Source organism: Rhinolophus sinicus, linkage group LG06 (assembly GCF_036562045.2).
Source record: "Rhinolophus sinicus isolate RSC01 linkage group LG06, ASM3656204v1, whole genome shotgun sequence".
Taxonomy (NCBI): domain Eukaryota; kingdom Metazoa; phylum Chordata; class Mammalia; order Chiroptera; family Rhinolophidae; genus Rhinolophus; species Rhinolophus sinicus.
In genome coordinates, this window is record NC_133756.1 from 59244333 (window position 1) to 59265220 (window position 20888).

The 20888-nt window shown below is 35.3% G+C and overlaps 1 protein-coding gene and 1 long non-coding RNA gene across 5 annotated transcripts in view; one reads left to right on the top strand and one right to left on the bottom strand.

Annotated features, from left to right (window-relative positions):
* Window positions 1-20888, bottom strand: part of CDKAL1 (CDKAL1 threonylcarbamoyladenosine tRNA methylthiotransferase) — a 615432-nt gene that overhangs the window by 471186 nt on the left and 123358 nt on the right. The window lies entirely within an intron of this gene.
* The window catches only part of LOC141572138 (uncharacterized), a 97610-nt gene continuing 84324 nt past the window's right edge, over window positions 7603-20888 (top strand). Inside the window, exon 1 of the long non-coding RNA XR_012497317.1 lies at window positions 7603-7712. This is a non-coding gene — a long non-coding RNA (uncharacterized LOC141572138). The remainder of the gene's footprint in view (window positions 7713-20888) is intronic.

The following is a 20888-nucleotide window of genomic DNA, read 5'->3' on the forward strand; positions in this document are numbered from 1 at the left end:
AAGAAATTTCTCACTTGACATCCACATATGGCCTTCCAGAAATCCAACTGAAAAGTACGAAAACTTTTATCATGCTTATGAATGTGCTTGTTTAGTTAGGGGAGAATGTCCGTAGCTTTTTTCAGAGTACTAAAATGGTGTGTGACTCAAAACTCAGTAAGAACTACAGCCTGAGTAATCAACAATCAACCAACAATTACCAGTTTTTTTCCATTAAGCCAGTTTTCCCTTAAATTACACAATTTATATTTTCAAATAAAAAAAGTGGCCTTCATATTTGATCTATCACACACTTTTCAAAAACAGATAAAATTTTAACTATTAGGAAATAAAATTCACTTGACATTTCAAACATCTCACCCAAAGCAGAAACCAAAACTTTCTTCAAGAAGCCATTGTTTTCAAACAATGATGCACAATGCATTTTTAAATTTCAAACCATTTTACTTAAAGATGTGAATTATCTGTACATCTCAATGGAGTTTAGTTTTTTTAATCAAAATCAGATTATTTCAGTCATGTTTGACAGGATTTTCACACGAGTTTTTGTACTGTATCTTGTAGTTTCCAATTCATCCAACCCTGGAAAACAATGGCCAATTTTCTTCCTTTTGCACCTCTCTAATGATTTTTTTCATGTTGAATGAACTGGTAAAAGGAAAAAACATTTTATCGAGTCACCAAAATGCTGCTAACGGTCAGATTATCATCTCAGTAGTCAAATTGTTGATAAAGCAATATACAGGAATATTTTTTTAATCCTCATGTGCAAACATGGAAAACATTGAATTTATTACAAATTGACATTCTGAGAGTATCCACATTACACAAAACATTGAATTTATTACAAATGGACATTCTGAGAGTACCCACATTACACAAAATATTCTTCAATGCATACTGCTTGAATCAAGTCCTAACGGGAGAAAGCTGGAAAATGAGCGGCAGATAAGGTCATGGACTAATAAAAAGTGAAAGAAAGGGTTACATTGCATTGACTCAAATGCTATCTATAGAAGTTGTGATTATTCTCCCACGATAATATCTTTCTATTTAACCTGTCTTATATTAAAAATAATTTTAGAGATAACTGGTCAAAATGTAAGTAATTTTGTTAAAATGTGTACTTTAAAAAAAACTATTAAATATAAAAACTCTAGTATTTTTCTCTAATCTAAGCATGAAATGATGGATAGAGATAAAAAAGAGTTCAAAGTAAAAATGTCTGTATACTAGCTTTAGAGAGACAACCATTTGTCTTTGCTAATTATTAGACCACTAATTCTTTGTTCCTAAAAGACAGATTCTATTTCCTTTACTAATTTCAGAATCCTTTAAAAAATTTTCTTAAAGAATTCAGAATCTAACCTTAAAAATCTCTAGAGCCTTGGAACCCAAGTCTAGTGCCTCAAGTGACTTGAAATTCTCCCTATTTTATAAGCACAACATTGCTGCCACTGAGGCCTGTAAAAATATAGGGAAGAACTCTATTTCATTTTTTGGTAATGTTTCAGAATCGGTCTGAGGAGGGCCCATCATTTCTGGGGTCTACCCATGTATTACTTCCTTGCTCCTAGCTAGCCAGCCAATGTGGAAAGCCTATGGAGCCATACCTAAAAAGAAATGCAAACTGAACTGGTGATTTAAGCCATGCACCCAAGAAATGTGGTGGCTTTTTCAGATCTCTTTTTAAAATATTAATGAATCCACTTACATGAGGTACCTGGAAGTCAAATTTCTAAAGAAAGAAAGTAGAACACTGAGTACCAGAATTGGGGACAGGGGAAAATGGGGACTTATACTTTACTGGTACAGACTTTCAGTTTGGGATGATGAAAAGTTCTGGAAATGGACACTGGTCATGGTTGCACAGCAACATGAATGTATTTCATGCCACTGGACTGTACACCTGAAAAGGGTTAAGATGGTAAACTTTACATTAAGTATATTTTCCCACAATAAAAAAATATATATATAAATGAAACCCAGGATGGCTGCACACAGCATCTTACAGAAGGGGTGGCAATCCAGAGTGCATCTGCATGGCCAGAGAAAAGGTAAACAACAAGAGAATGGTGGAAGTAGTGGGAACAGATACCAAGAACCTAGGTGGTGCAACTGATTTAGCAAATAAGGAAAAACCGAAGCTCCCTTGTGGTATAGAAACTCACTTCCTCCAATTTGACATGACTTGTGAGTTCAGATCTAAAAGAGAAACATGTATATTTATGAACATCTGGATGAACCTACAACCTGAGCAGTCCTAGAGGACAATTTTGACAGCAAGCCCTTCAGCAAGGTGGGGTAAAAAAAGAGAATTCATACAGAAGAGGTCCATCAGATGACCCAGGACTATTGGCTGGTGGGCTAAATGTCCTATATACCTTTTAAAAAGCAATTCTGGAAATTCCTAGCAGTATCAAATTTTGTGTAGAAAAATGAAAACATCCAGTTCTGAAGGTACCAGAAAACTTCATTTTTTTCCAGAAAGACATAGTCCTAAAAAGCACATACTGTATCTGTAGCTTTTAAAATTATGGGCTGGGAAAGAAGCAGCTCTGCATTCTATAGGAACTTAAAAACATTTTCTACTTTTTTACTACAGGTGAAAAGCAGTGAAAACAGCCTCCATTCTGGTTTTTATGGACTTCAGTACATTAGGGGTCATGACGTATTTCATTATCTCCACGGGCTGTTTGGAGAAAGGGAGAAGGGACTTCCTTGGCCTTGGCATCAATGTAGCTATGGGTCATGTTACCTCTGCCAAGTTCATGCTTCATAACAAAATTAATATAATCATGGAGAATATGCAAAAAGTGTGGGCACAGAACCTTCTCTGCACAACTCAAAGAAGAACGTCCGATACACAGGTATCTTCTCCTGTGGAACTGAAGGGGTTCTTCTGCATCCAGAATAAAAACTGACTCCTATGAAAGTAGCTGGCTGGTTCTCAATAAGACTCATGTCACGTGGGACAAAGGACAAGTTATTTAAACTAGGGACTTTTCTGAGGTAAGCAATGCCCAGTTCAAGTATACCTAAGTCTTACAAAAGGGTTTTAGTATTAGACTTTAATCATCCTCATTGAATGGACGAAATATAACAAGAGACGGCAAAGTATTCCTGTGGTCTTGACCTTTCAGGAAGCCATAGGCAAGAAAGTAAGGCTGCTGACGTGTGTAGTGCTAGGTATAAGAAGTATATTAACTAAGTACTGAACATCTGTCCCTGGAAGAACTCAACTCTCTGGAAAGATAATTCAGTCATTTGTCCTGTTCTTCACTCTGTATTTCTGGGAAAGAGCAAAGTGACTGTTCCTCTTCCTCTTTATAAAACACACACAAAAAGTTCATATAGCTGATAGTTCTAAAAGTTTTGTCTCAAAGGGATTTCAGTGACCTGGAATTGAATAATAAGAACTACTATACCTTATCTCACTCAACTGGGTAAATTACCAGAAATGGTTAGTATTTCTGACTAACCAGAAAAGGCAATAAATATTTGCAGTTAGAATATATTTGTCAAGCAAATGAGAAGGGAGGACGAATAGGGAGAGGCTGTCTTAGAACCTGAAGGGCCACCCCTTCTGACAGCAGCTCAGATGGGATCCCTTGCTCTGTGGCCACGTCCGGCTCTCTCTTAACTTCTTAACACTGTTGGCAGCTCCCATCTTCTCTTTTTGCTTTCCAAAACACTGGTTTTCCAAATTTATCCAAAAGGCTTGGGTATTCTTTCTTAGATTCTAGGTTGCTAACAACAACAACAAACTAAAAGTGAAGCCTCCAAATAAAACCTTTTTTTAAGAAAAAAATGCAAAAATGTTAATTACTATAAATTCTCATAGTTGAAACTCCCCATCAGCAAGCTTTCTACAATAGTTTGACTTTAGGTTTCACGATTTTTGAACCACAAGAATAATGAAATTTCAGAGATCCAAAAGATAAATAACCCCTCTGTGACCCAGATGGAAATTCTGTGGAACACCAAATTAAAAGTCCAGAATGGTTTTACACATTATAGAGACAAACATTTAAAAGAAGTAAAAATGAAAAAAATAGAGACAAATGATTATCATTACACTTATTTGTTAGTTGTAGGCAGAATTCACAAGACCTCATGATATTTGGGGTTCCAAAGAGAAAGCTGCCTAAAACAGTTATAAAACTCCAGGGGAACCTGAGGTTAAATAAACTGAGAATACTTCTATACTAGTAATCTCTAAAGTCCTTAGTCATTTTAATACTTTAAAATTCAGAATAAAATCCCAGCCAAAAATACAGTGAGAATTGTCCTTGACTTCATGACCTTCACGTGTACTCTATTAAGTCTGATTTACTCAGAGGGAATAAAAAACAACAACTCTTAATAGGTAGACAGTAACCTTATGTTAACGTGCTAATTTCCTAGTATTAAAAATAAGCAAAAGCTGCCATACCTATACAACAAATCCCGTAAGACAAAGTCCTAGAAAATGTAAAACTGTATGCTGTGAAAACTTAGTTAAAAATTAGAAACTTCTAAACATACCTTCCACTTTATATACATTTATATTTACTTATAAATTATATACTTGTATTGCTATTACAAATTGATTGTGCACATCATAACAGATACAGAAATGGAAATTTTAAAAGAATGTGATAAAAATGAAGTTTTTACTATTTTCTCCCCACCCAACTTCCAATGCATTGTTTTATCTACCCTAGAGATATGTACACCCCATTTTGAAGACAACTACAAGAAAACACAAATGCCAGACTGGGGCCCATCACGAGCTCCCTTTACACTGAAAGTGAATTTCAGTACTGTAAGCATTGAGGGCTGAGTTCCTTCTCCAAGTCAGGATAGCTGCTTTCAGCCCTTTCTGTATCTATCACCAGCTGCCACAGAAGATACAAGAGGGGAGGCAAGGAGACAAAACAACAAGCACCAAGGCCACTGGTTAAGAGCATTAATAAGGAAGTTGAATAAAACTACAGATTAAATTAAGTGTGTGTGTGTTTGTTCTGCCAGCTCTGACTTCCATTCAGCCTGGGCTTCTTGCTCCCCTTGCCTCAGACCATTACACGGAGTAAACTGTACTATCAATCACCCTCTCCAGCACCACCAAACAGAAGGCAGGCTGGCCCCACCACGCCATCTGCACATGCACCTGCTCTCAGCAGCAGTGGCTGATCAAGGTCAGCTGGCCCAGAGATGCCCTGGCCCAGGGAGCACCACTGTGAACTCCTATTTTCTGCAGGAGCTAGTCCAAAGATCCAGGAAGGGAAGCTAGAGAGAAAAGAGAGCCAAAGACAAGAGACAAGACAACGAACGGCAGCTTACAAATGTGAGCCACAAAACGTCTTGGCTCACATAAAGCATCTTACCCACCCAAGGTTTTTAAAAAACGTAGTCATTATTGCCTCTTCCCTTGGATAGTTTCTACTTTTTAAAATATCCAGTAAAATAATATTTGTTGCATGAAATACACATTTCATTTTGTTTAAAAAATATATTCATTATTTATTAGCAAAATAATTGTCACAGCATAGCATTATCTCAATTTCCTTTTTTTAGTACTGATGAAAGTACTCAAGCAGACAATGTTGGATATATGTAATTCATTTAGATCTGCAAAACTTTCTCTCAAGGTTGGAATGTTAAATTCATTTTTGATTATTGTTTTTCAAGCATGGTAAAAGCAGTCCTGACTTTAAAAGTTCTGTTACAGCTAATTCTCAATATATAAGAAGCTCAAGTAAGTATATCGGAAAAACATGAAATCTAATAAAGACAACACAAATGGTAACTAACCCAAATAAACGTAAAAATGTTCAAATTCATTCAGAATAAAAGAAACGCTTATTACACAATGAGCTATCATCCCAATCCCCATTAAATTAGCCAGGACAAAATTGGTAACTCTAAAAGCACATGAGGGAAAAATGTGTCTCTGTCACTCTTATACCCTGCCCGTAAGGAGGCTAATTGATACACTTTTTCTAGAGAACAATATGACAACATAAGTCTAGAGTTCTTAAAATGCTCAGTCTTTGACCCAAAATCCCACATGCACAAATTTGATCTACATAAAAAAAAGAAATAAACACAAAGATTTATGTCCAAAGATGTTCATGTTCATGCATTTGATAGCTATAACATATTTATTGTAATGATTGCCAAATTGAATAAAACCTAAGTACTCAGCCAAAGAACGTACCTAAGTTATAGTATATCCATAAAATTAAATATTACACAGTCATTTAAAATTAATGTTATATCACGTAATACACCTAAGTGTTCTTTTTTTAAGTGGGATACAAAAATACTACAAAAAAATTTCATCTAAGAGAGAAACCAATACAGAAAAAAGATTGGAAAGTCATATGCCAGTATGTTAACCACGATAACTACTACATAAGGGGACACAGGTGACTTTTAATTGTATTTTCCGAATGTTCTAAAATCTGCAAGCTACTTTTCTTTATAATTGGGAAGAATAATACTTTTAAAAGTCTGTGGATCACAAACCAATGATATTTCTGAAAATTAGCTATTTTTTTAACACCAAGGTGAACCAGCCTTATGAAACATAAGCCTTTTAAAACAAAAACAGAATTCCTTATCATTCAATTCTGAGTAGTTCTGAGATGAAGCATCTATGACTTTGAAAATCAATGTCACAACATAAGTCTTTAACAAACAACAATCAATGACAAAGAAAACACTATTTATTCCTAGGTGGATTTATACAATAGTCATAAAATGGACATTGTGTTTTTTTTTACCCCTGTGATTTTCTTTCCCTAAAAAATCACTGTGTGAGAGATGAAAAGAACCATTTTATTAATTCAATTAAGAGGACAAGGCACTACCCACAAAAAATTTTCTGCTAACAGATTAATCTCTAAGTATAAATAAAACAAAATTTTTAACCAAATGTTGGATTGCTATGGTATTCTAATGGACCTATGCTAACTATAATGAAAATATTAAAAACATACAAAAAAAGAAACATAAAAAAAACTTGTTTAACTCCTTTAATATCTTCTAAACATTTAAGGGTCTTTGGAATGGGACAGACCCAGATTTAAAAACCAACTCCGTCATTCCTAGCCATGTAAACCTGGAAGCAAGATATTTAAGAGTACTTGTTTCTTCAGTTAAATAAGGTTATATAAAACAAAGTACACAGAAATGCCTCACACATTACTCAGTAAAAGACAGCTATTATTTTCCATCAAAAACAATGTTTTACTACTTAGAAAAAAGGAGTAAAGAGTAAAGTAGATTTCGATTAATTCAGTAAGATTAATCAATTTAGATTAATTTAGATTAATTGAGAGGCTATGGTAGGTACTGGGTATATTGAAATAAGTAAGAGCTCACAGTTTTCTGGGAGAGAAAGACAAGTCAACTAAAAATTACAATACAGTAGTCTTCTCTGACCCGCGGTTTCAGTTACTCGCGGTTAAACACAATCCAAAAGTATTAAATGGAAAATTCCAGAAATGAAGAATTCTCTCCCACAGGGATGTGAATCACGCCTTTGTTCAGTATATCCACCCTTTATATGCTAATCACTAATTAGGTCATCAGACAGACTGTGGCAGCAGTAACCTTACCATCCTTCAGGTCAACACTAGCCCAATGCTACGGGCACAAAGCCTACATCAGGTACCTCACTCCATCTCAGAGGCACTGCGTCACCTCACGGCATCACAAGAAGGGTGAGTACAGCACAGTAAGACATTTGGAGAGAGGCAGAGCACATTCACATAACTTTTACTATAGTACACTGTTGTAACTCTTCTATTTTAGTATTAGTTATTGTTGTTAATCTATTACTGTGCCTAATTTAACATACCTACAGGAGATTTAATTTATATGTATATACTGGGGCTGTGGAAAAAATGTATACACATGATTTGTATTCATCTTTTGTTATCGGTATATATTATTACAATTTTAATACAGTTATTTCCTTCCTTAAAATGTGTATACATTTTTTGGCACCTTCTGTATATAATATATATTATATTATATATAATTCCAGAATAAACAATTCATAAGTTTTAAATTGCACGCTGTTCTAAGTATTGTGATAAAACCTTTCTATATGTAATATTATATGTATATGTATATATGTATATATATATGTATGTATATATGTATATAAATGTGGTTTGGTACTATCCCTGGTTTCAGGCATCCACTGGGGGTCCTGGAACATATCCCCCAAGGACAAGGGTGGGAGGGGCTACTGTACATAGGACAATATAGCCATGGTGAATACAGAGTGCTTTAAAGGAATGCAAGTTAGGAAATGTAACTTGGGCTGGAAGTTTAGGGAAGATTTCAAAGAAGGAAGTGTTGTTAGATCTAGATAATGAAAGATAAACGTTATCCAGTCAGAGAAGGAATGGAAGACCAGGGAAGAACAAATGGTATGGTACAGTTAGAACCAGACTTTCTGAAGGGCTATGACCCCCAATGTCACTGTAAAGGAAGCAGAATCTGTACTCTCACATGAGTTTCACTAGGCATTCCAGACCCATACGTGACTCCTGCGTGAATGAAAAAGCAAGGAGGACTGGAACCAGGAAGAGAAGTGCTTTCCTATCACCTTGCAGTTTCCCTCCAGCACCCTCTACTGACAGAGCTAACATTGCAGCCGCTAACAAAGGAGAATTACTATAGGGCCCCGTTCCACCCCACAAAGCAAAGAAGGATAGATTTGGGGATGAGAAACAATAAATTAAACACTGGCATACTGTCTTGCCTAGCAAATAAAAGACAGGAGTCTGCCTCACCCAACTTTTTTTTTTATCCTTGGCCCCTAATACATAAAGTAGGAATTCAGTACATTTGTAAAGCATAGCACAGAACTTAGACTGAGGCCGATATTGGTTCAAGCCTGCCCAGTCATGTGGGTCAGGGGGTGGGGGGGATGCACTATTAGCAGCAGGAAAGAACTGGATTTCCCAAAGGTTGGCATGCACAGGGCTGATGCTGCCTAGAATTATTTTAAACTCCATATCATGTCTAGGAGTTATTACAACTTTCTATGGTGTTCTTTATAGGGATTCATCTATACAGAGAGGCCGTCTTTTAAAAGAACTATAAATGTATTCATGACGACACTGAAACAACTGAGGTAAAGCAGGCCAACTGTAAAGAGGCTTAAGCTAAATATCTCCAACTAATGCGATGCAACAAACAAAACTCAAACCATGTATCTTTCCTAACTTGTTTTCTCATTTCTTATAAAATACCAATTGTTCATTCTAGGCATTAAATACTTTAGTATCATTGGTATCAAAACCTGTTATTTTCTGTTCTGGAAAATCACAGCCTGATGTCAGAAAACTTTGATGATAAAACAAGATACCTCTTTGCAGGATAGCAAACAAGAAATACAGGTTTAATTCTGCCCTGTTGTAAACAGCTTCACCTTTCTAAACAGAACCAACATTGTTAAATTATATTTTTCAATGTTTTTTTAAGGCTTGAGATTTGATCCAAAAGTTCCCTGTTGTGCCAGATTTCTAAATAAAGCTACATGTAGCAAGTAAAGATTTTCTTTCAATCAGAATAAAGAGAATCACAGATGTCGATAGTGACATACAACACTCAATCTTAATAAAGTCTTGTTTATTGAAAGAACAATTTCAGAAAAGTGACAACCTGTCCTAGTTTTAACCATCTTAAAAAAAGAAAAAGACGAGTCCTAGAATAGCAGTGGTTTGAGCAATGAATGTAAAGAATTAAACATTAGTAATCGTGCTTTCACTGTCAGGAAATTTACTGCCTTAATTTGGCACATATTTATAAGAAAACTAACTTCAGATATAATGTTGTATCTTTAAAAACCACCAACACTTGGGAGTCTATTACAAAATAAGTTTTTAAAAATCAACATAGTTGATAATATCATTCACTGTATTCTAAAAGATGTTCTTCCAATAAATTTCAAAAGCAACATTCATTCATCTTTCAGGAAATATACAATTTAATTACACCTGAATCTCCCTAGAAAGTCATTCAACACAGAATAGAGATAGATTTAAAGCTCTCCTTTAAAGAAGCTTATTTATAGCTGAAGACAGGACCCATATCCCTAATGCCTAGTATACTGTTCAACACCTTAGAGATATTTGCTGAAGAAATGGCTAAAAGGATCTAATCTACAGTAGTCAAATCTACAAGGTGACCCATGCCATGGATAACAATGCCATTCATTCACTTTATATCATATCCACAAATTACTTACAGGAAAATAATTCATTTAATTTATTCTATCCACCGCCACTGATCATAATGAACCCTTTGTCAGCTAGTTCTAAACAGAACAAAACATGACCCACATATAATTTCCATTCTAAGCAATCCAAGTCTCGCCTGAAAAGGGCTGGAATCAGAATGGTAACAGTAGGAATGGCAAGGAAAATAATATATAAAGATTTTTTTTTTTTGTATTTTAATACTCTGTCTGGAATATTCTCTTACGTACTATTAATAAATATTGTAGAACTCTTTTTAGATCTAGATTTTGACTTATGCCTTCAAAAAGCCTTCTTAACTAGCCCGTCCAAAAATGATCCCATATAAAGATCTATTCTAACATTCTAATAAACATTTAACAGGGAGTACTGAAGAAATGCAGTAAAACAATCAAGATAATAAAAATGAGATAAAGAAGTTTTTAAAAAGTGAAAAGTGGGGGTGGCCGGTTAGCTCAGCTGGTTAGAGCGTGGTGCATTTAATAAGGTTGCCAGTTCGATCCCCACATGGGCCACTGTGAGCTGCACCCTCCACAGCTAGATTGGAACAAATACTTGACTTCGAGCTGATGGGTCCTGGAAAAATACACTTAAATAAATAAAAGTTTAAAAAAGAAAAACTGATTTAAAAAGAAAAGTGAGAAAGTGGTAGTATTAGAAAACAGGAAAGAACAACACAACATTCATAAAACTGGAGTCCCAGAACATTAAAAAAACAAAAAAAAACAAAAACCAATACTTGAAACTATAATCCAAGAAAACTTTCCAGAAACAAAAGATCTGAATCTCCGTATTGAAAGAGCCAACCAATACCTGGGAGAATTTACCTGGAACAATAACTTCAGGACATACCTTAGTAAACTCTTAGGCTTCAAAGATAAAGGAAAAAAAAAAGAACTCTCAAGGCCTCTAGGCAAAAAAGATAAAAAATAATGAACAAAGGCAAACAAATTTGACTTGCATCAGAGCTGTCTAAAACAAGATGCAATGCCATATGATCTCACTTATATGTAAAATCTAAAGAACCAAAAAACAGAAACAGACTCATAGATAGACAGAACAAACTGATGATTACCAGTTGGGAGGAGGTTGGGGGGCCGGGTGAAAACGATGAAGGGATTAAGAAGTACAGATTGGTACAAAATAATCACGGGATGTAAAGTATAGCATAGGGAATACAGTCAATAAATTATAATAACTATGCATAACGCCAGGTGGGTACTAGACTTATCGGGGGATCACTTCATAAATTACATAAATGTTTAAGCACTATGCTGAAACCAAATTAATACTGAATGTCAATTGTAATTTTAAAAATTTTTAATTTTTTAAAAAAGCTGCAATGCAACAATGGAATAGCATTTTTTAAGAAATTCAGTAAAAGAAAGTATACATGATGGATTTCATATCCCACCAAGCTGTCCTTTAAGTATCAATGCTATGTAAAAACAATTTTAAACATGTAAGAATCCATGGTCCCTTCTTGAAGGATCTACTACAGGATGAGCTTAATGCAACCAACAGACTACTAAAGAAATTTCAGCAAAAAGAGTGATAAGCCTATCATGTATATAACTGTAGCTCTAAGACTAAAATAAAGGTGGGGAATATTGATCTTTGAAATTTGAAGATTAATATGCAAATGTTGTATGTTGTAACAAAACAGAAATAATGCAAACAATGTGAAGAAAAAGGAGAAGAAACAAGAATAAAGTAAGTTCACTGGTTGGCAAAAGTCAAAGGATACCATTTAAACTCTAACACAAGAGATAATATACAATTAAATAGGTAAGAGGAATACAGGCATATGAAAGATAAAGACAAAGGTAACCAATAGGAGAAAAAAAATATTCCTAAATAATAACATTCCATTAATTGAAAAAGAACAAAATATATATATTTACAATTTATATATATATAAAATATATAAGTGTATCTTAGAGAAACATAGCAAATATAAAATAATATATAATTATAAAATACAGTCATACACCCTTAATTCCAGGGATACATTCCGAGAAATGTGCCGTTAGGCGATTTTATCATTGTGCAATATCACAGAGCATACTTATACAAGACTAGATGGTATAGCCTGCTTTAGCCTCAGTGTAAGAAAGGCTATGACTTAACCATGACTCAAAATCCAGGACACAGAAAAAAAAAAATTTTGTAAACTTAATGACAAATTATTTTATATGTCCAAAAAATACCACCATAAGTCAAAACTTAACTGAAAAACTGGAAGAACATGCTTTTAACATAAATCACAGAAAAATATCTCGTAATACATAAAAACAAATTCATAAAAATTGAGACAACTGATGAAAAATAAGAAAAAGACATGAACAATTAACAAAAAGATATAAAAAAGATATTCTAACTTACTCACAATTAGAGAAATGAAAATTTAAAAAATTAAAACCTTGAGATACCATCCACCCCTACAGAATGGTGAAATTATAATGGTTTATAGCAACAACATTCTGTATGAGGGGCTGAAAGGAAACATAAAATTTTCATACAATGCTGGTAAGAAAGCAAATTATTACAACCCATTTGGAGATTATTTTAGTAATATCTAAGTATGCACTTTCCTTTCAACCTAGCAATCTCCAGTCAAGAAATTTATCCTGAGGAATCCAACAATACAAATATATACATGCAAAAGTTTACTCACTGCAGCACGATTTGGAACTTTAAAATATTGGAAACAACCTAACTGCCCACACATAGCAAAGTAGTTGAATAAACCATAATATAGCCACTCAACAGAGTATTATGTAGTCATAAGAAAAAATGAGAATGATCACTATCAATCGATGAGTTTCTAGGTTACATTACAAAAAAACTAAAGAATAAAAGAATATCTACAATATGCTATCATTTAAGTAAAAAGCAAAGGGAAACCTTAAAAATTTACATGGATTCTGCATGTAAAATTCTGTATAATTTTTCTGTGGGCTTATGACCACAGTATAAATAACTGAGTCTACATTGATATAAATAAATAATTGAATAAAAAAGGGGGGGAGAAAAAAAAGTTCTTCCTCACAGCAAAATTCCAATTAATAAATGAAAAATACATGATAGAAATAGAAAAATCATGACTTGTGCTTGTACATAAAAATAAAAATAAATGAAAAACAATAAACCAGAAGCTAATGGGAGACAAGATGGAAAGAAGAGACTTGTGGGGATGGTAAAAAGAATGAGTGGTCAGTGATACTTCTCTGAATAAACTATACTAAAGTATACTTCTGACTTTGAGAACTGTGCTAATGAATGTTTCATATATTAAAAAAGGAAAATAATAACACCAGACAGGAAGTGGGCAGAATCCATAATGGAATACAAGTGGTAACAAATTAACTTAATTGAATTACAAGTTAATAATAACCATATTGAATGGGGTGGCACAGGAAAAAACCAACCTATGTTACTTTGCAAAGCAGCATTTTGACTACAAACTGTAAGACTACAGACAAAAAAGACTTAGAAAAAACATTAGTTTTAATTAGAAAATGTATTTTTCACAGGATGATGGGTTAATAATTCTGAAGCCACTCTATGTGTTTAATTGAACTGAAAAAAATAACATAAATATATTATGAGCAATGAGAGCTGTGTTTCTCACTGTTATAGAATGAAGTTACATATAAAAAAAGGGGGGAAAGCCAGAAATAAATTCTATGCAGTTAAAATAGAATCAAAGGGAGACTTCCCTCTGTCATGCTGGCAGAGTAGGTAAACAGTGTGCTTGCCTCCTCGCACGACCACATCAAAATTACAACTAAATTATAGAACAGCAACCCTCGAGAACCACCTAAAAACATAGATAAACAGAACTCTCATAACTAAGGATTTAAAGAAGAAGCCACATCAAGACTGGTAGGAGGGGCAGAGACAAAAACAGGGCTGGTCCCACACCCACATGGGGGGCTATCGCAGCTGCAGAAGTCCCCTCTGCGGAGTGAGGGGTCCCAGCCTCACACCAAGCTCCCCAGCCTGGACCACCAGTGCCAGGAAGAGAAATGTCCACATCTGTCTGTGAAATATCAATGGGGATTCTGTCTGGATGAGACAGAGGGCTGCTGGAGTCCCAGGCGTTTCTCTTAAAGGTTCCATGCACGGACTCACTTGCTGATGGACACACTCGCTCTGAGCTCCAGTTGATGGGCAGTCAAAAAGTGCCAGGGAAATATAGAGAGAAAGTGAACTACCTGGCTTCAGCATGAGGGCTGGAGGGGCTGCTCTCTCCACCATTTTGTTCCTTTGCTGAGCCTTCTCCCAACCCAACCTGCAGGCTCAGGAAGGGGATAAATCTGAGTCTCCATCAGACTCACCCCACCCTGGTAATTCCCAGAAAACCCACCCCACCCACCTCACACACAGGCAGGAACCTCTTTTAGCAGCTGTTAGTCACAAGTGGCAAGCCCACGCTGCGGACTTCCCTAAAATTTCTGAAAGGTCCACAAACCTCAAACAAACAGCAGATGGCCTCAGCACACTTACCTCTTGGTAAGCGGCCCCCAGCATGGCACTAATGGCAGCTGACCGGTTTACAGCATAGCCTCTCCCAGGCGCCTCCAAGCCCAGCACAGGCAGCTACCAACTGTAGATCACTTTGTAGCTCCTACCACGTGGCACCAAGCAGGGCACAGGCAGCAGCTGACCTTGACCTGCACCAGAGTCCTTCTCAAGAGGTCCTAGCACCAACATACCTGGTGACCACCCAGTTAGTTCCACAAGAGATCCAAAGGGTGGACTCAGCAGGCATCAGGGCCCCACTACAGTGAATCCCACTTGGTGTGCTCAGCCCCTGCACAGAGCTCATCTTTTGTAGTCACAGCCAGTCTTCACAAACAGTCAGCCTATTAAGATCAATTACACCCAATGAGATGCCAACAGCAACCAAGGATCAACTACAAGAACAGGGCACACACAATCCATACAAGGATCACCCTGGAGCACCTGGCTCAAGTGACCAGAGACACTGTGCCAATGGGCACCACAGGATACCTACTACATAAGGCTACCCTATCAAGACTGGGAGACTTAGCAGATCTACCTAACATATAGAAACACACACAGGGAAGCAGCCAAAATGAGGAGACAAAGAAACATGTCCCCAGTGAAAGAACAGGACAAACCTCCAAAAAAGAACTAAGCAATCTCCAGATACAGAGCTAAGAACACTGGTTATAAGGATACTCATTGAGCTTAGGGGAAGAACAGATAACTCAGTGAAAATTTCAACAAAGAGCTAGGAAACATAAAAAAGGAGATAGAAACCATAAAAAGAACCAGTCAGAAAAGCATACAATAATTGAAATGAAGAAAGAATATATTACATGGAATCAACAGCAGACTAGATGAAACAGAGAACAGTATCAGTGATTTGGAAGACAAGGTAATAGGAAATACTCAATTGAAACAGCAAAGAGAAAAAAGAATCCCCCCAAAAAAGAGGCTAGCTTAAGGAACCTTTGGGACAACATCAATCAAAACAACATTCTCACCATAGGGGAACCAGAAGAAGAGAGAGAGCAAGCAATTAAGAACATATTTAAAGAAATAATGACTGAAAACTTCCCTAGCCTGGCAAAGGAAAGAGACATACAAGACCAGGAAGCACAGAGAGTCCCAAACAAGATGAATCCAAAGAGGCCACACCAAGACACATCATAATTAAAATGCCCAAGATTAAAGACAAAGACGAAATCTTAAAAGCAGCAAGAGAAAAGCAGTTAGTTAATTACAAGGAACTCCCATAAGAATATCAGCTGATTTCTTAACAGAAACGTTGCAGGACAGAAGGGATTGGCATGAAATATTCAAAATGATGAAAAGCAAGCGCCTACACAACCAAGATTACTCTACCCAGCAAGGCTATCATTTAGAATCGAAGGAGAGAAAGATCTTCCCAGACATGAAAAAGCTAAGGGAGTTCATCACCACCAAACCAATATTACAAGAAATGTTGAAGGAATTTCTTTAAGAAGAAAAAAAAAAACAAGATAAAAATATGAATAACAAAATGGCAATAGCTACATATCTATCAATAATTACTTTAAATGTAAATGGATTAAATGCTCCAATCAAAAGACAGAGGGTTGACTGAATGGATAAGAAAACAAGACCCAAGTGTCCATCAATAGACGACTAGATAAAGATGTGGTACACACTTGTATATACAATGGAATATTACTTGGACAAAAAAAAGAATGAAATCTTACATGGATGGACATAGAAGGTATTATGCTAAGTGAAATAAATCAGATCGAGAAAGACACATACCATACGATTTCACTTATATGTGGAATCTAAAAAACAAAACAAAACAGAAAGACTCATAGACACTGAAAACAACCTGATGATTGCTAGGTGGGAGAGTGGGTTGGGGGGCTGAGTGAAAAGACAAATAGGCAGTTACAAAATAGTCACAGGGATGTAAAGTACAGCATAGGGAATATAATCAATAATATTATAACTATGTACAGTGTCAGGGGGTTACTAGACTTATTATTGCAGAGATCACTTTGTAAGTTATATAAATGTCTAACCACAGTGTTGTACCCCTGAAAATAAAACTAACATAACCATGTTTTATACATTGTGTAGTTATAAATAAGGATTTCTAAGATAATCAATTTTGACAGTTTCAAGAGTTGGGTTTTGTTTTCATTACAACATAGCAAAATAAGCAAGTAACAGACTTACTATTGCTTATAATACTGAGTTAAAAATGGAAACATGTCAATACTTTGCTTATTTCATTAAATCAACACATTTATTTAAAAAAAATCAAAGGGAGTAGTATGATCTCATGTTTTTTAATACATGTGAGTATAGAAATCTAGATGCTTGTGTACACATACATATTTCCTGGCTCTGTCCACTCACAGTGCCTACAAGCACTGACATCCCAGTAGCAGAGAGTATATACCTAGTGCTCACATTAGGTTTCTGTGTACCATTCACCAATGGAAGGACTCAGGCAAGGAAAGTACAAGGTGAGCCTGGACTATCTTATGGTACCAGAAAACAGCCAACTGAAAGGAGTTTCCATTGGCTAAATCCAGAAAACTTTAAGCAACAAAATAATGATATTAAGGGATCATGCACCACAGAATAAAATAAATAACTTTGACTCCATAAAGATATAAATTAATGAATATAAACAAGGGAGAGTCAGTTCCTCTTTACAGTAAAATTTCATTAATTAATGTCAATGACATGATGGAAATAGAAAAATCACCATTTGATAAACGCCATCATATTAATTGTTGCAGGCAAGAATAATCAATGGATGCTAAAATTAATGGTAAAAGCATGATGAGAAACAGGATATCCGTACAATCTCAAAGTATCATACTTACTAATTCCAAAGAGGAAAATAGTAATTTTATCATAGAAAAAGCTGAAAGCCACCACCTTACGTAAATGTAACACTTAGTTACTACATGTTAAAGTTAACTAACGAGATGTAACACCCTGACTCTCCTGGTTGTGACACACTGAGAAGGACATATATCACTCCTATACAGATTCCTGATAAAATGCATGACATTTGAATCTAATCTAGAAGGCATATCACAGAAATACTCAAATTAGGCAATACTCTACAACAGAACTGACCACCCTTCAAAAGTGTCAATGTCATAAAAGACAAAGACAGACTGAGGAACTGTCCCAGACTGGAAGAGGTTGTGACATGACAACCAAATACAATGCAGAATCCTAAATTGGATCCCGGACCAGAAAAGAGACAAAATTTGAAAAAGATCTGTATAATAGTTAATAGTATTGGATCAATATTAATTTCCTGTTTCGATAATTGCATTATGGTAATGTAAAATATAATATGAACATGAGAGGAAGCTAGGTGAAAGGTCTGTGGAAATAATTTGCATTATTTTTACAGCTTTTCAGTAAGTAGATATGATATTATTTCAGGATGCAAGTTTAAAGTTTGTAATACTCTATAACATTCCAGTCAAAACATTTGTAAATAATATTTATAATAGCCAACTATTAGGAAAAAACCTAAATATCTATCAATACGTCAGTGGTTAAATAAAATGTCATACATATAAAATACAACACTATGAATCCTTAAATAAATAAGAGCACAAAGAAGTATTCTATGAATCCACAAAAAAGAAAAAAAGAATTGAGGAAGCTTTAGATACACCTGTATGAAATTATTCCAGGATATACAGAGGGTGCCAAAAAAATGTATACACATATTAAGAAAGGAGAAAACTATTAAAATTGTAATACTCAGTATACACCAATAACAAAAGATGAATACAAGTCACGTTTGACTTCTGCAATTACAAGAGGTGCTCAAAGTGGTTACCATCAGCGTCCAGACACTTCTGATTACGGCGAACTACTGCTTGAGAAAGGTTGACCTAAGTGTCTACTTCTGTACATTTTTTTTGCACCCCTGGTATAGTTGAAGGAAGAAAGGGAGGGAAAAAGAAAGAGTATGAAGAGAGAAAAAAAGGGAGGGAAAGAAGGAGGGAGGGAGGGAGGGGAAAGGAGGATTAAGATTTAACACTTTTTGCTGTTATAAACAATGATGCAATAATTGACTTTATATCCTATCTTTCCAGACAAGTATTTTAGTATCTCTAGGAGACAATCATAAAACAGAATTACTAAATCAAGGTATACACATATTTTTAATTTTTATAACTATCAATAAATTCCTTTCCTAGAAGATTATAGTAATTCAAACTCCTACCAGCAATGTATCAGAGTAAAAATTTTCCCACAGCCTTAGGGAGCACTGGATCTACTCTCCAATCTACTCAAGACAAAACAGTATGTCATTTTAATTTGTATTTCTCTGATCACTGATAAGAACGAAAATCTTTCGTGTTTATTTGCCACTTGTATTTTCTCTTCCATAAATTGCCTGTTCATACCCTTTGGAAATTTTTCAGTTAAGACGGTCTCATTTAAGACACTCTTTGACATTATTCATATATACATACACGCACACACACACACACACACACACACACATACGTGTACATACATTTGTGTGTATATATATATATCCATACTTATATATATCTCATGTATATATACATATATAAATTATATATTTTTTTGAATCTCTAGATTTGTTTTAAATCTTGTTTTGGGTGCTTTAAGTCATATAGAAATTTTAATCATTAGGTGGTTAAATCTGTCAAACCTTCCTGGTTTGGGGGGCCAGAAGTCAGAATTACTAGATGTCTTCTAAAGCATAGGTCTATCCTGTACAAAGAATTCCACATGTCCTGTGTGAGTTCTGAATGTCCCATTGAACATTCATGCATGTAAAGAACATATTTACAATATCTGCTCCTAGAAGCTAACTCTATTTTACATATAAACACAATGTATTTCTTAGTCACTTTCAGGAATCCAACTTCTGTGAAAATGGAGGGAAAAGTATACTTTGTTTCATCAAGAATTGTACCAAGAAAAAAAAAGGAATTATACCAAGAATTGTCATCCATTCTGGAAAGGCACAAGAGTAGGGCAATGTCATTCCTGGTACTTAGGTTGTTAAGACTACACACATATCAGACCGCATTCATTACTCCACATTCAATGCAATGCTACATATAGGCTATTTCATCAGGTCTTCTAGTGCATTTGTGCCTGACTGTTTATATTTTGAAATATATATTACATTCTTAATGTTTTTGTTTATTTTCCTTTATAGTAGTTATATTCAGAGCACTGTGTAATTTGTAATTATGTGTGTAGGTAGATTATATTATTCATGAATCTCACTTCAGAACATAAGGGGCACATTGCAAAACATTGTTATGCAAAAGGAGCACTGGGTCTGCTAAGGTTCAGAAACACTGCAGAGAGGAAGACCCACCCAAACCGAGGTCTCTGACCTTCCTCTCATCCCCGCTAGGACGACAGATGAGGCCCCTTTTCTAGTCCCAACTACGGAGAGCACCTTAGTCCCAAGACCCAGGAGCTCAGCTGTATTTATGTTCTCTAACCCCCAGTTCCAAGGCTCTCACAGTTGCCCCAAGTTACTTAGCCAGGGGGACAATGAAGGGATCTGAAACATGTGCCCAGGATTTGCTCAACATAATATCCACCAATTTGCTTTTCGTGTGTTTTTCAAATTACCATTGTTTAATCTAAATGATCAAGAACACCAAAACCTTTGTTACTTATTAATATACGGTAGTAAAAACATCAAAACAATAAATTAATCAACATTTCAACTGTGGATGACCAAAATCCTATTTTAAAAAGTTGACTCAAAGAATTTTCTCATTTAAAGAAAAACAAGTCCTTCCCTTCAGTAACTATCATAAAATATCCAGACTTTTAAGGAAAGCATCAAATTAAATGTTTTAGTTTTGCAATAAACTTGCTTATCTGATCCCTCTTATAATAGAAATTTATGAGCTAGAAAGCACATCATTGGCTGGCACAAAGGATAAGCTGTTGATTTCTAAAATTTATTGCATAAGAGATCTTTGATATACACCTTAATTTGTATTTTTTCCCAAAATAGTTTCTATCATATGATTCTGTCAGTTTCTTTTACACTGAGAAAGGCAGATCATGTATTCTCTCTCTCTCTCTCTC